Source organism: Dermacentor andersoni, chromosome 5 (genome assembly GCF_023375885.2).
Source record: "Dermacentor andersoni chromosome 5, qqDerAnde1_hic_scaffold, whole genome shotgun sequence".
Classification (NCBI taxonomy): domain Eukaryota; kingdom Metazoa; phylum Arthropoda; class Arachnida; order Ixodida; family Ixodidae; genus Dermacentor; species Dermacentor andersoni.
This window is the reverse complement of record NC_092818.1, coordinates 80,746,764-80,762,960: the sequence shown is the minus strand read 5'-3', so window position 1 is coordinate 80,762,960 and position 16,197 is coordinate 80,746,764. Positions and strand designations below refer to the sequence as shown.

The following is a 16,197-nucleotide window of genomic DNA, read 5'->3' as shown; positions in this document are numbered from 1 at the left end:
ATTTGAGGGCGAACCCAGAGTCCTTTAATAAATGTTTTTTATAAACTCCAGGTGTCACACAGGTGCCCTGACTGCGACATGGCCACGCGGCCATCCGCAGCCCATCTGTTTTGGGAGTGCCAGCGACACGCTCAGCAGCGGGACCACCACCTGAGGGCGGTGCGAGTGTCGTCCTACGACGAGTGGATTAGACCGGCAACTGGCTCGATGGATTCCGACAGGGTCATTCTGGACTCGCTCTTGGCTTTCTCCAAGGACGCGCAGCTCCTAGGACAGCTCTGAATACGCCTCCCCCTTCCTCTTCCTATTCCCCATTATAGGCCTTCCAGCCATCCCTTATAAATACATTTTGTCATCATCATAAACTACACTATCTGAGCCACACGGAATTGTTCATGACGTAAAGGTGACGAAAATGTTTCAATAAGCTTTGGCGTCAGCAGCCAAAGACATACAGGGTTTTCCAGCGAACGCTTTCAAAAATGGGCTGGTATACTCAAATAGCGAGCAATACTTGCAAAGAAATTGAAAAACACAATGAACTAACTTAAGAAAAATTCCCTAAATAAGTTTTTAACTAATGACCTTATGTCCTGCATTTCAATTTACAAATTCTGGCCGCGGAGTTCGCAAGGCGAATCCACATGGCACGAATTCTCAGGATAAGACCAGTTTCAAGATATTATTTCCCGAACTTTGTGGAGAAATGCATTGGCGTTGCAGTTACTTTTGTGCTTCAATGCATAAGCCGACGTTTTGTTAAGAAAGTAACTGTAATTTTGTCCGCAATGTTCGGGACTTAATATCTCGAAACTGGTGTCACCCTGAGAATTATTTACAGTGTATCCGCCTTGGGAACTCCATGGATTGTAAATTGCAATGTGTAAATGGCAATGTGAGCGATAGATTAATTAGTTAAACACCTAATTGGTGAATTTTAGTTAATTAGTGGATTATGCACTTCAATTTTTGGGCAAGTTATGTCCGCCACTTCGAGTAGACCAGCTCATGAAGCATAACTGTGCTATCTGCCACAGGCAACCGTTCAAAATGTTTGAAAGCGTTCGCTGAAAAACCCGGCATAGCTTATGTGAATGCAGTATATGGCACAGGCACGTACCCAGGATTTTTTTTCGGGGGGGGCCCACCACCTCCATCATCATCATCATCATCATCATCATCATCATCAGCCTGTCTTATGTCCACTGCAGGACAAAGGCCTCTCCCTGCGATCTCCAATTACCCCTGTCCTGCGCCAACCGATTCCAACTAGCGCCCGCGAATTTCCTAATTTCATCGCTCCACCTAGCGTTTTGTCGTCCTCGACTGCGTTCCCTTCTCTTGGTACCCATTCTGTAACCCTAATGGTCCAACGGTTATGTAACCGGCGCATTACATGACCTGCCGAGCTACATTTTTTCCTCTTGATGTCAATTAGAATATCGTCTATACCCGTTCGCTCTCTGATCCAAACCGCTCTCTTTCTCTCTCTTAACGTTATGCCTAGCAATCTTCGTTCGATCGCTCTTTGCGCGGTCCTTAACTTGCTCTCAAGTCTCTGCCCCATATGTCAGCCCTGGCAAAATGCACTGATTGCACACCTTACTTTTCAATAAGAATGGTAAGCTTCCAGTCAGGAGCTGGCAATGTCTGCCGCATGCGATCCAACCTATCTTTGTTCTTCTGTGAATTTCCTTCTCATAATCAGGGTTCCCTGTGATTGAGTGACCTAGGTAAACGTACTCCTTCACAGTCTCTAGTGGCCAACTGGCGATCCTGATCTCTTGTTCCTTTGTCCGGCTATTTATCATTACCTTCATCTCCTGCATATTAATATTCAATCCCACTCTTACACTCTCTCTGTTAGGGTCTCCAATCAATTTGTTTTAACTCGTCTGCATTGTTGTTGAATAGAACAATGTCACCGGCAAACCAAAGGTTGCTTAGATATTTGCCGTCGATCTTTACTCCTAAGCCTTCCCAGTTTAATAGCTTGAATTCTTCTAAGTACGCAGTGAATAGCTTTGGAGAAATTGTGTCTCCCTGTCTGACCCCTTTCTCTATAGGTATCTCCCTGCTTTTCTTGTGTAGAATTAAGGTAGCTGTAGAACCTCTGTAGATATTCTTACGCGAAGGACGAGTCAGTAAGACGAGAAACTATTTACAGATTATATTTACAACGGTTGCAGCGCTGACCGGTTAGATTCACAGCGCGAGCCCAGTTCGTTCTTCCTCCTCTTTTCTGGAGTGATGGCGCCCACGCGCCTCGTTCAAACAAACAAATACCACACGCATGTAGCAATATTTTCCAAGCTTTTTACGTAAGCGGTTGTACTCCTTGATTACGTAGTGCATCTATGACTGCTGGTATCTCTACTGAATCAAATGCATTTTCGTAATCTATATAAGCCACATGAAGAGGCTTATTGTACTCTGCAGATTTCGCGATAATATGATTGATGACATGGATGTGATCCATTGTAATGCATCTCTTCCTAAAGCCAGCCTGTCCCCTTGGTTGACAAAATCCAGTGTTACCCTTATTCTATTGGATATTATTTTGGTAAATATGTTATATAATACTGGAGCAAGCTAATGGGCCTATAATTTTTCAATTCTTTAACGTCTCCTTTTTTGTGGATTAGTATAATGTCTGCATTCTTCCAGTTTTCTGGGACCCTTGCAGTCGATAGACACTTCGTATAAAGAGCCGCCAGTTTTCCAAGCATTATGTCTCCTCCATCTTTGATTAAATCGACTGTTATTCCACCTTCTCCTCCCGCTCTTCATCGTTTCATGTCTTGCAGGGCCCTTCTGACCTCATCGCTAGTTATAGGAGAGTTTCTGTATCCTGTTCATTACTGTTTCTAAGTGAGGTATTGTGACTCCTCTGGGTACTGTATACAGGTCAGCTTAGAATTTTTCCGCTGCTTTTACTATATCTTCGAGATTGCTGATGATGTTATCCTTCTTTTCCTTTAGTGCATACATCATGGTTTGTCCTATGCCAGGTTTCTTTCTTACTGATTTCAGGCTGCGTTCATTTTTTACGGCTTCTTCAGTCTTTCCCATGTTATATTTTCGAATATCAGTTATTTTCGCCTTGTTGATCAGTTTTGACAGTTGCGCGAATTGCGTAACGCTGTGCGGCCGCCAGTCCCATACAACCGCGTAGAGCGCAGGACTCTGCGATTCTAAAGGTACTGCGCTCACCGCGAAAGGTTAGAAAAACACCCACATAAGCAGAGCAGAGAAGTGGCTACGTGAGGCGGTTCGACCGATAACTGTAGAAGCGTCATTCAAAACAAGTAATTGTTCTCCACTTCCGGCGGCGTTTTCTCTACTTCCTTTTTAAATAAAAAGATGTTGATCCATAAATATTCTCATAAACAATGGTTAACTTTTTTATTATTCGCTTTTGCTTGCAGTTTGGTTGTTGCCTTGGCTCTCTCCCTTAGTAGATCGCTTCATTTCTCAACTCCTTGCGATTTTTGTTTCCAGTTGCCAATTTTGCACGAAATTGCTATACAATTAGGGAAAAACAGACGAGGTAACGGGCGACAGTCATCTTGCTTATGGGTTTAAGGGTCATTGCAGGGTTTCATGATGGACGCTCTTTCACATTATTTTATTTCCCACCTTATCTAACCCTATCACGTATATATGGTCCCGGGCATCTGCCAGCGTCACGGCGAGCCGTAACTCAAGGAAATAAGGAAGCAAAGGGAAAAGTTAAACGCAATTGGCGTTTTCTCCGGCAGCAACTCTTTCCATGAGAGTACAGACCAGCTGAGTAACAGCCGCATCTCTCTCCTGGTCCCAGGATCAGCCTAAACAAAGAAGGTTGAACTAACAAAAGCAACAGCTATACGCGTGACGGTTGAATAGATGGTCACAACTGAACGCATCTCTAGTTAATCGCGCGGGTGCGGAATCTATGAGAAAACTGTCCTTCACATTACAAGAGATGCCGATAACTACCGCCATCTAAAATGAGTAAAAAGGCAGCATAATGCTGACCGACGAACAGCTGCCAAGTCTCAACATTGATCTGGCGGCGTTTTAGGAATGTGTGAGGAGTGGTGGCGTGGGTGGGGAGGGGGGTATGCCACTTGATTTCGGGGGGGGGGGGGGCCGGGCCCCCCCGGGGCCCCCCCCTGGGTACGTGCCTGATATGGCACGTTTACCTTATACTTCAACAGGCTAGCTACTAAGCACAGTTTTCGGTAACACACTCCAAAAAACACTCATGAAATTATGTAAAAGTTAGGGAAAACGACACTGCTTAATGCATTTCACATTCTTGATGTGAGATAATGCCACTATGTTGCTTTCTTCTGTATCTTGCGACAAACGACTGAAAAGAAATAAATGTGGTGTGTTAAAGTGAAACAAAAAGGCAACCTATACGTATATTGGAGGTTTATGCAGGTTTCTTGCACAAAGTTCTATAGAATTAATTTAAATGAATTTATTAATCAGGTGCTAACGTGGATATATGACCGAGTATCACGAAAAAAGGCAGAAGTTTGCCAAGACTTCTGGTGTGATTGGGGTCCAAAATGGCCGCTCACAAGATTTGTTGGCAAATAGCGGTTAAAAAGAATTTGTTTGGGACCTCCGTTGTGACCACCTTAAAACAGCGATTGCATGTAGGCTCCCTACTCTTCGACGGTGATTGCCCACTGAACGTTACCTGACAGTAACGTATTCTGTACGCCGGTTGTGTGTTAAACATTTGACAAAACTAACCTGATAATTTTACGACGACGCTATCAGAGCGACAAGAAGCGTTCAACAACATACGTTCTTCTGAAAAATAATATCACTGAGAAGATTTATATTTTGAACAAATACACTAAATGATAGATGGAACATGCGGATACATTTTGAGGAGGAGGAGGAAAAGAAGGAAAGTAGGCAGGTCAACCAGAAGTTCGTCCGGTTTCCTACTTTGCACGGGGGAAGGGGTTTAAGGGATGATAAGAAAGGAGAGGGAGGAAAGAAAGAACACATGTGGTTGTTCATAACGTTACGCCTAGAATCGGTCCCTGACGCTAGTCGATTTCATGAATCGTCGCAATTTCCTCCTCGCTTTGCAATCTTTGAAGTATGTGTGTGTTAATTAGGAGCCCAGTAAAAATTGCAAAGCATTTGTTCTGGATCTATTTAAAGGCGTTATATGAAACACTTCCAAAATTTCTCTGCTGCCGTTGGAGGACCAAGAATAGCAGAAATTTCGCGTGCAGGGAAAATGGGGTACGCTCTAAGGGTGACGAGTATTGAATGTTTCAGATGCGTAGGTTAACTACATGACTCGAAAAAAAAAATTACTGGATAGTCATTTTCTGCCAATTTTCATGCTGTATACGAGGCCTGTAGTTTGTTTACCAGGTCTCAAGGTTGAACTCTGCGAAGCAAGTTATTTCTGTTAAAGTCGGTGGGTGACGTGCAATAAATGCAAACGTTCGAGGCAGTCATACTGCCGCTTTGCATATTATTTTAAAGGTTCCTAAAACAACTGTACACGACACCGAGTTGATATTAAGTAAAAATTAGGGCACGCTAAATGTAATGTGTGTAACCTTACTCCATGTAGTTGTTTAATACCTTGCTTTCGCAAGCATTGCTTCGTTTTTCGGGCAAAACCGGTGCTAGCCTTTCGGTCACACCATTACCGCTTCACCAGCGGACGGTAACAAGCTGGTTATTTCCCGTCAGGTTAAGCTTCCCCCTTTCGGCTTTCATTTCTCTTTGTCTCTAATGCAATAAATATAGCTATCACCCAGATATGAGCAGCATCGTGGGCCGTGAGGCAAAAATTATCTTTCGCGCGCGAATAAATTCAGGCACTTACTTCAGAGACCACGAAATCAAGCTGCGTGCTCGTGCAGCTTGTCCCTGGTATTTACACAGGGACGTATTCTGCCATTCATACATGCCGAACTCGACAGTCGTACAGCCTATTTGCTCGCAAACAACCTTAAGATTGGCCCACTCATTTCGGTTGGGAAAATGCCGAAACAGGAGATAACAAAATAAATTAAAAAGGAAACATTACCGTCGTTGAACGCGGGTCAACTAAGTCAGTCGAGCGATAGCTCGGTTTTGGTTGCTTTCGCTGCTTTTGCAGCAGCAACTGCCGCATCTACAATTGCACCACAAGACAACACATAGACAACGCTCGCGGCGCTGTCGGCGCGAACGCGCAGTGAAGGATGAATGGATGGATGTTATGAACGTCCCCTTTTAAGCGGGGTGGAGGGTTACTGTCAATATACTGCCTGATGTCCTACCTAGGTTAAAAAGAAATAAAGAAAAAAAAAGCAATGCGAACTCCGACAACGAAATTTTCTGACCACCTATTGCGAAATTTCCTTTTGAACGTCTTCCTTTTCTGTCGTTTCCCTACTTTTCTTCGACCAATCTTCCAATCGCCTCTTCCTAATCTCTGTTGGGGACATGTTTACTTTTCCCCTGCTCTCGCTGAACCCAAGGGCTTCAAGGAGGCCAGTGGTGCCTAAATCGACCGCTGGGCGGATGTCTTCACATTCTAATAAAACAAGCTCCATCGTTTCCCTAGCTTTATCGCAGCAAGCACATGCTTCTTTTTCTTTCTTATATCTCGCGTTATATGTGCGTGTTCTAAGGCATGTTGATCTCGCTTCAAAATGTAATGAGCTTCCCTTTGAGTTATCATAAATTGTTTCTTTCCTGATTTTGTTTTTTCCTCTTAAGTAGTTACTCATGGCAGGCTTCTTTTCCATTGCCGCCACCCATGAGATTATTTCAGCCTCTCTGACTTTCTGCTTGACATTCTTTGTTGCTGTTTTGCCCGCCCTACAGACCGCATACTTGCTGGCAAGCTTCCTAGTTCTTTTCCTCCACTTAGCCTGCCTAATGCCTTGTGGAGTGAAAACCAACAGCGGCTCAAGGTCAGTCCTTCGTGTAGCCACCGCCAGAGCAGCTCGGTTTTGGTTGCGTTTGCAGCTTTTGTAGCAGCAACTACCGCATCTACAATTGCACCACAAGACAACAAACAGAACTTGGATGCAGCCAGCGCTTCTGGCGGTGGCTACACGAAGGACTGATCTTGAGCCGCTGTTTCTTTTCACTCCACAAGGCATTAGGCAGGCTAAGTCCCAGTTTGATCTTGGCTGAGCTTGAAGGTCAGATCTACGGAACCAGGCGTTTTCTGCGTTTGTACTTGGAGTAATAGGGCTAGCGCTTTAAAATTGAACTGCTTGCGCCGTTGCCGCTTATCAAGGCAAAGTAACGAAACGCGCCATTCCTACTTAGACAGACAAACGCACAGCCGATTATACCTCTCTGAACGTCGCGCTCGAGAGTAAATTTAGCTACGATTGCGTCATGCGTAGCGCAACAATGCCGCCGTGGGCCTACGGATCACCTGCTTGATCCAGTAATGGCTTCTTTCGTTTATGCAACAGCAGTGAAGTAACGCACGTGATTAGTATAGTTAAAAGTTTTAAACGATAATATTACGTGTTTCCGTTACATGACCTATTAGTAAGCGATCCTATCGTATTGATATTAAAGACCTTTCACGTTAAAAAAACGGATATAAAAATTAAGTAAATCAAATCTGTGAAATGATCTGTGCAGTAATTAATTAGGGAAAATCAGACACCCACCCAATCGTAGCAATTGCTACAGTAAAAACCGATACGGGTTCCTTGAAAGAAAGGCCTCGCGGTTGAAGAAAAATTCGTCCTGGTCCGGGACTCGAACCCGGAACTACCGCCTTTTCGGTGCAGCCGCTCTACCATCTGAGCTAACCAGGCGGCTAGCACATGGCAGGGCGAAGTCGAATTTGTCATCAACTCGAAGCAAAGGGAAATGTTTGACGCAATAGTTCTGCGGAAACTAGCAGGGTGGAGAGCAGGAATTAAGGGAAAATCAGAAATCCACCCAATCGTAAGAGACTTGTGCATAGTAGATCAGTGCCGTGATCCCTATAACTGTAAAAAGGGAAAAAAAAAGTGAGCCGTGCTCTGAAAGACCAGCTGGAATACGAATACGCCGAAGGATCAGGGCGAGAAGACAACAGTCAAAGAAGAGTGATTTCATGTAAGGAAATGTAGAAGGCGATGACGCTCAATGATCTAGATCCGAACCGTGGTTGTTACGTCTGTATAGCGAAGTGTCGCAGCCAAGCAGTAAAACAAGCCGCGTGATGGACTTGCTGTAGACGTGTCTTTGCATCGGGAGAGCAGATGAGGAATTGAGCTATCATGATTGTTAAGTCTTTTTTTCTTTCGTTTCAACGTGTTGCGACACGTCGGCAGCGAATCTGAGGAGTACTTCGAACATCCATCGTGTTTCGGTATTGATATAAGCGACGCGGATGACAAGCTACGCCGAACGACAAACAATTCCGGCTACGGCATTCCCGAAGGCACATTTAGATGCCCACGCCAAGTCGGGGCCCGTGTTCTTTCGGACGCTGCGTAGTAATGCTTGGAAGAGGTGAGCACAACATTACAGCGCATCTGCGTGGCTGCGGTAACCGCCGTCCGTTAGCGCGTGCTGGCGGCGCCGAATTCGAGACAGAACTATAGCACGAATTAGCAAGACTATAGGAAGCTTTCAAACAAACGAATGCTCAAGCACTTGGCACTCTAGGCTTGTGTGCAAAGCCTGCCACGTGCATGACCAGCCAATATCGCGCACAGTGGAACACGAATCCACCTGCGGCGGCGTTACCAGAAACTGTGCTCGCGCAAAGCCTGATGGCAGGTAAAAGAGATAGGCCAGTGTTTCCGTGCTCCAACACACCCAATTCGATAAAGAAGCGAAAACAACAGGCTTATGCCTTCGGTTCCTTCATCGCTGCGTGGCTGCGTTATCTACGTAAGACGTCGGTTGTGATGGGCTGATGTTAGGCTGTATAGAAACTGCGTTTCAGCAACCCGCAGCGCATAGTTGCGGGCGCAGTGTGGCGGACATCGGCAGACGGATTATACCGGCGTGCCGGCTACGTCAGACCATAAACTAGACTTTATAGCCAAGCTCGTAGCCACGGTAACAATACTTTCGTCCAGTTTGCTAGCCATGACAGTCTTAGCCACTGCCATTTTAGTTACGCGTGTCCACGCGGCACATGTCCTGACGCCATCACAGTGTGGATGCGGCTTCGGTGTAGACGAGGGGGTGTAATGGCAAATATTATAGGAGGCACATTGGAAAGTGCTAGCTCTGCGTGGTCGACGCTCACGTTTGAGCCCTAACCCACCCATGTATTCTGTTAACACCCTTCAAATAGTTACTTAAATTTTTGGCCTGGCCTCCATGCTGGTGGTCACGTGATCTAAAGCAGGGCCAGCATCCTCCTCCAAGTAATCAGCCCTCGGTGGATGTTAAAGGCCACAGATTTCACGAGAACGCTGTATCTCACAAATGAAAGCACGTTTGCTCTGTCTTTGCTGTGGTGTTCTTTTTATCAGGGTCATATAAATGGGAAAAGTACACGCTATTCTAGCGCACATAGGATAATAAAGGCAACATCAATATTTGTTCTCGACCACGATGCATCTAACTGCGTAAATATGTACTGATACATGAACACGCAATAGGTTCGCCAAGAGGACGTAAGGGTAAATCAAGGTTTAAAACCGTCTACATTAAGAATCAGCATTGATTCCAAGGTCTCGTTCCTCAAACGTTTTGTTGGAAGTGTCGCATGAATTTATCAAAACATTACAGCATAATTTAAGGTATTTCTCTTGCACACATGAAGTTCAATGATGTGTTATCGTCGTGGCCATGCGACAAAGTATACGCAAGCAAATAAGACAAAGCTGACCATGCAAAGCGTGTTCTAATTCCAACTAGTTCGAGTTCGTACACAGCCATTTCCTTGGTTCATTTGTTACTTCAGGCAAGCAAACGCCTCGCGCGATATGCTTGGAGCAGGCATTCTTTGAGCCCGGTCACGGAAAAAAAAAAAAGAAAAAGACGCTAACAGAATATATAACGTCGACTCAACAATAACAACAACAAAAAAAAAAAGCACGCACCGTGAACGTCCGAAAGCCCCACACTCAACACCTAACAGAGTCCGTAATTTTGACTTAACGCGTCGGTTTCTTTGACGTTAATTGCATAATCGCATAAATTAGCCGCATATCTTGTAGAGCAATTAATTGCCGCCTCTGGGGCACACTCACCCTTGAGATGCTGGTTCATGCCTAGTCCTCAAGTCGTGGTGCCAGAATAAGTTCTCTTCTGTGCTTTCTCCTCTCTCACATTAGCACAGCAGTGTCTCCAGCGCTACGACAACAGAGACACGAGCACACTATTTAACTTCAGCGGTGCCAATTCTCCGGGCCTCGGTGAAACGCCGCACGCTGGAACGCCACGAAATACACGTTGCGGCTCACGCGGTTACATTGCAGCGAAACACTCACAGCGCAAAAAAATGTGAGGGCTATCCCATTTCAAAAAGACAGCGCGGTTTCAATAAATGCGTTGCACTGAGTGCCCCTCGTAACCGCCTCTAAACCGTAAGAGGCTCCCGACGTGCATCACGCGATGGCTCGGAGCAGCCTCGCGTTGTCTTATCTATATTCAACTGTTGCGCCGCGTCATCATCCTGTCCAGGCGGCTCGCTCAATATGAGCGATCCGTTCGAACGCAGGCATGCCGAGCTTCAAGGAATTTTGTGAATCACGTAACTAACTCAATCGACGAACAACCCGCAGTCTGCGTATATCACTGCTGTTGGACTCGACCATGGCCGGTAGGCCGGTATAAAGTTAAAATTTATTTCCCTGTATTCTCGTCATCCACAACCTCCGCTGGGCGGTGTTGAAATCTGCACGCCTGTTATTACAAATCCATTCACGCATCTGATTTGCTTAGCATAAAGAAAACGGCGAGAGTACTATCACTTCCGCTTCTTCCAGAGGCTCACTCAACAAAAAGGCGTAGTGAGCTCTACGTCTAGAACCCGCGGCTTTTGAGACAGCGCCTAAAGAAACAGAAAACCAGCCCATTTAAGGGCTAGTTTATTTCCAGCGCCATCTGCTGTGCTAACGTAAACTGGCATAAAATTCCAGAAGCGCCAAGCTTGCCAGGGAGAAAAAAGAAAAAGAAAACGTAAAATTAATATCTGGTCTGCGTGTTTTCCTTCAGACTTTCAGCTAACGCTTTGCGGATATGGATGCTTTGCCACAGAACCCCCAATTCCGTGATAGCGGCACTGGGCATTAAAATTTACCACTCCGTGCTTAACTAACAGCATCAACTTGGCATTAGTGCGTTGCGTAAAATTTGGTTCTCGGAGTTCTTTCTAATCGAATTATCTTCTTGCCCAATTTCTAGCCAAATGCACCGGCGACTACGTTTCAGTGTACGGTGCCGCTTTTAGGAGGGTGGCGACAGTGTCTGATGGACTATTTGTTTTCGTTTCCCGAGCAATGGGCCTTAGCACGCTGTTAATATTCTTTCACCTTTTACTGCTCAGACAGTCAGGAGTAATAACACAGTTACGGCTGTGCCATGCGCTTCCTTCGTTTTTCATCTTTCGTGCGCTAAAACAGCAGTCAAGATACAGAACTGCTAATCGGAAAAGCATCTGTTTCGCTGCCCTCTTATTTTGGAGGGTAAAATGGAGACCCGCCGTGGTTGCTTTGCGGCTATGGCCTTGGGCTGCTAAACACGAGGTCACGGGATTGAACCCCGGCCACACCGACGTACTTCACGACGTACTTAGATTTAGGTGCACGTTAAAGGACCCCAGGTGGTCCAGATTTCCGGAAACCCCCACTACGGCATGCCTCATCATCGTACCGTGGGTTTGGCAAGTAAGACCCCATAATTCTTTTTTTTAAATGGAGCTAGAAAGATAATAACGACAGAAGAAATAAATACGCACTGATTGGGTCAGTCTTTGAAAGGTCAGCCGTCCAATAAAAAATACTGAGAAGTCCCTTCACTGCTTTCTGAGTTGACAATTCGTGGAAACGGTATTGTTGCAGCGTCCGCACAGACATCAGACAATCGTCTATTCGTCAAGATACGTTCATTCTCCCTGTAAACTAAACCGAGCACAGTGACAACATAGGTTGTCAACGTCTTCGCAGCCACAGTCCATATGCTGTACTTGCATCAATCTGAACTAATGCTGAATAAGTTATCATGACTCCTTACAACAACCGACACAGAAGAATTACTTCGCTGGGATGCATTCCGGGAGGAGGTCCCAGTTACCGCGAAGGGCAAGGTTTGTAATGTCTATAGATTCTAATCCGAGCGCCATGCAATATGATCCATGTGGCAAAAAAATAATGTGGACGCCATGCGACATATTCGCGATTTGAAAAGTTTAATCTTAGTGCCAACCTAATCGCCCACCATAACATTCGAGCCATGTGTCAACCAATTTGACTCGAGTGGCAACCAATTTGACCTGAGCGCTACAAATTTTAATGCAATGATTATTTAGTCTATCTTACATTCTTTGTACTTTTCTTTATCTTTACTAGGCCGCACTGTTCCCTTTCCTTATCGTTACATTTTCGTTGATCCACAAATACGTCACTGGTTATGACAGTGACTTAAAATTTAGGATCTCCCTTGCTTCGTACGCCTCGTCTATTGTTTCACTATTTAACTAAAGGGGACCTAAGAACCCCATCAGAGATTCTAAATCAAGAACCTTGTCAGAGATGTTCGCCCTAAGCTAGCACTCCCATTGGAGCCTCAAAGGAACTCGAACAAACATTGACAATATGTACGCTCGGGCATAAACAAAGCTGTGATAAATTTGGAAACTCGATGCTAGCATGTAAACAAGACATTCTACCGTTAGATGCGGATTAATAAATAACTGCAGTCGCTTTCATTTTATCAGGTGGCTTCGCATACTAGCCTTTTGCCTCTTCACTCTTTGTTATTAGCGTGCAGAATGGTATTCTTTTCATTTGAATTTGTCTCCGCTTTTTTTGTTCTGAGTGATCACAAGACAAAGACAGTTGGCGCGGTACAACTCAGAAGGTAAACAGAATATGCCCTTAGCGATACCACCGGAGGGAGCAACAGCTCTCAAAGCGTTTCCCGAAAAACAATGAAAGTATTCGAGTGTAATAAGACCTTTGACAAGGGTGCGAGCAAACAAGACTTTTCGTGGCGGCATCACAAAAGGATTTACTAAAGAGGGTATTTACTTTTCTTGCTGCCTTGGACCTCGTATGCAGAAAAGTGACAGAAATAATTAAGCAAATGCGTTACTGTTGATGTTGTTTTACATGCTTTACAGGCAAAGAAACTTGCACTGTCTTGCTTTGAAAATCTTTTTTTTTCGCAGGTTTATTACTTTTCTTCGTTCTTTTCATTATGGTCGCAAGAGGGTAGTAACTGGAAACCAATAGCTGTGTGAGCATTTTCAACGTTTTAGCGTTCTACTAATTTCACTATTAATGGAAAGTAGGCTTACTGTTTTGAGCTTCAAATAACTTTCTTAAGCTACACTTTATAGACTTATTTAATATAGAACCCCGTTCACCCACGTTTCCTTTCTAATCTGTATACTGTGCAAATATTATAACCGGTCATCTATTCGATAAACGACATAGGCACATAGGGACGGGCAAAATAGGCCAAGAATGTATAGAATTGTACAGAGCGGTAAGCTCAGCAAACTTACAGACATCGGATTAGGTCAGCTGATATTTGAGAGAGGTAGCTGAATAGTGCTCTCCATTTAAACGAGTCGCTGTTGATCGTTTATTGCCAAATCGTACAAGCACGGCGAATTTAACTGTGCTGCAATATCTGCTAATATTTTTTTAAACATATATACCATGCTTCGAATTACCTTCTTTAGGGGGCGCTGACCCACATACGCGATGTCTTATCTTAAAGAAAATACATATTCCAGATATTTACTATGGCCATTTTTCGCAAGCATAGATTTTCCTTTCTTTGCAAAGGAAGAGTCATCCATCGTGCACTTCCGTCTGCCTATAGATATACTAAGCCACATGATAGCAATGAAAGAAATTGGGACCAAATAGTAACTGTATTTAAGAGCTTCGCTGGCCTACCATGACCCTCTTTTGCTCGCTGCTATACGAACCGGTTCTTTGACAGAAGATTGTCTTTGTAATATACGTATTAAAAGCTGGCTTTTATAGATTGTTTCAAGCTGCGTAAACGTATCTTGTGAACATCTACACTTTGATGACATTTTTTGTATTGCTTTCAGCGATATAGCTGGAATTCTGGCCCTTTTATTGTCTATAATATCCAAATGAAAACGATCGATTATCACTTTTCTACAATGGTTCCCATGAGCTAGCAATATTGCCCTTGAGTGCCTACTTATTAACCTAATTCGCAAGCCGCAATGACGTACTGAAGTGATAAGTTAGTTTATTTGTGAGTTTTGGAAAAAAAGAAAGTGCACTCTGCGGGATATACGCGGATCCGTCCTTTCACCTCTGCGATATATTAGTAGCTTGCAGATAGCTGTTCTTACTTTCAGCAATCACGTTCATTACCCACGGAAGTGGACCGGAGGGCAAAATCTTGAGACGAGACCGATATGAGATTCGGGAAAGATTTATAATGTGCAAAAAAATAACAAAATAACGCTGACATAGAAATACAAAAGGCCAGTACAAACACCGCTCGCCATCTGCCCTTGTTATTTTAAGCTTACTTTTTTTCACTCTCGTGGTGCTTTTAATGTCCTTTATTTATATGAAATAATCAAACAGCGATAATGTGATGTAGTCTTGCAGTGACAGTGGAGAAAAAGACAGCACTGAGGAGGAAAGTGGATGGCTAGTGCTATTCTGAATACTACACCAGACAATCTACGTATATTTTTCTTGTTGCGCTGTTAGCATACGAACTTTGATGTCATGCGTACACGAGCAAATATCTTCAAGTAGTAGCTACAGTTTTCCTTCGATAATCAACGTGAGACTCCCCAGTGTGCCTTAAATAGACTGGATGACAGGCCATTTACGGAAGCGAAGATCTTGGGAGCCTGGCCTCACAGTCCATTGGCCCAGAAAGCAGTTTGAGCGCTTTTTCACTACCTGACGGCAACAGACTTGAGTGCCCGACTATAGACATCCTACACCTAAGTTCTCTCTCTCTCTTTCACTCCCCATTCCCCTCCCCACGTGTAGGGTACCAAACTGGACTCAAGTCTGGTTAACCTTCCTGCCTTTCCTTCTTCCTTTCTCTCTCTCTCTCTACAGTTTTCCTACAATAAGGTCCTTTTTTATGTGCGCATCCCTGTTATGAGAATGTGATGCCAACAGAGTACAATACCATGGAGAATGGTTTTTGAAACTGTGTTTAGAAAAATCACTGTAATACTCCGATGTAAGGGCCTGCTTCAAACTAGTTTCTTAAATGACACTTTCATGTCTGTGAATCTTTGTCCCCTAGTTATGTTAAGAAAGTAACACGCTATTGTGGTTTCTAGCACCCAGAATATTCATGTAAAGCGTTTTTTTTGTACAGTTGGATTGAAGCGTCACATAGCCGCGCACGCAAAGCCACTGCTCGTGCAGTTGCCAGAATAAATGTATCGTCAACACTTTTAAGCCTGTGTCGAAGAATTGGCAGATGAAGACCATGGAGGCTAGAAGCGTCGTTATATTTCCGTCACTTAACAGCACGTAGGGCTACTTGAGTTGTGGCAATGATAACAAATAGTTCGTCATCATTGAGCCCCCCCCCCCCCTTTGACAAACATAATGTTCTACCTGAAGTGGTGGCGCAGAACTTTTAGGTCCGCATTAGGATAAAATACAGCGAACGTTACAATAAACAGGAGCCACTTCATTGTAATGCGAATTGTCAATGTGCTCAGAAGAAGAGGTTTCACAAGCGGCTTTAAGTGGACTCTGCGGAACATTAGCATCTCTAGCAACATAACTTAACAGGATGGCTAGGAACTATTTAGAATTGGGGCATGCGGGATGAACTCCGTAAGATTTACGAGACTTCTGAGGCATCTTCTGAGGAATCTTTCTCCTTCAGTTTAACATTGTTTTATATATTCTGGGGTTTTATGTGCCAAAACCACAATCTGAAGCCATAGTGTGGGACTCCGAAAAATTTGACCATCTGGAGTTAATTAACGGGCACCTAGGTCTAAGTACGCGGGTGTTTTCGCCTTTCGCCCCCATTGAAATGTGGCCGCTGTGGCTG

General features: G+C 44.3%; 1 long non-coding RNA gene across 1 annotated transcript in view; it reads right to left on the bottom strand.

The window, feature by feature from the left end:
* Positions 1-10,533, bottom strand: part of LOC140218486 (uncharacterized) — an 876,148-nt gene extending 865,615 nt beyond the window's left edge. Inside the window, exon 1 of the long non-coding RNA XR_011894759.1 lies at positions 10,191-10,533. This is a non-coding gene — a long non-coding RNA (uncharacterized lncRNA). The remainder of the gene's footprint in view (positions 1-10,190) is intronic.
* Positions 10,534-16,197: the final 5,664 nt, after the last annotated feature.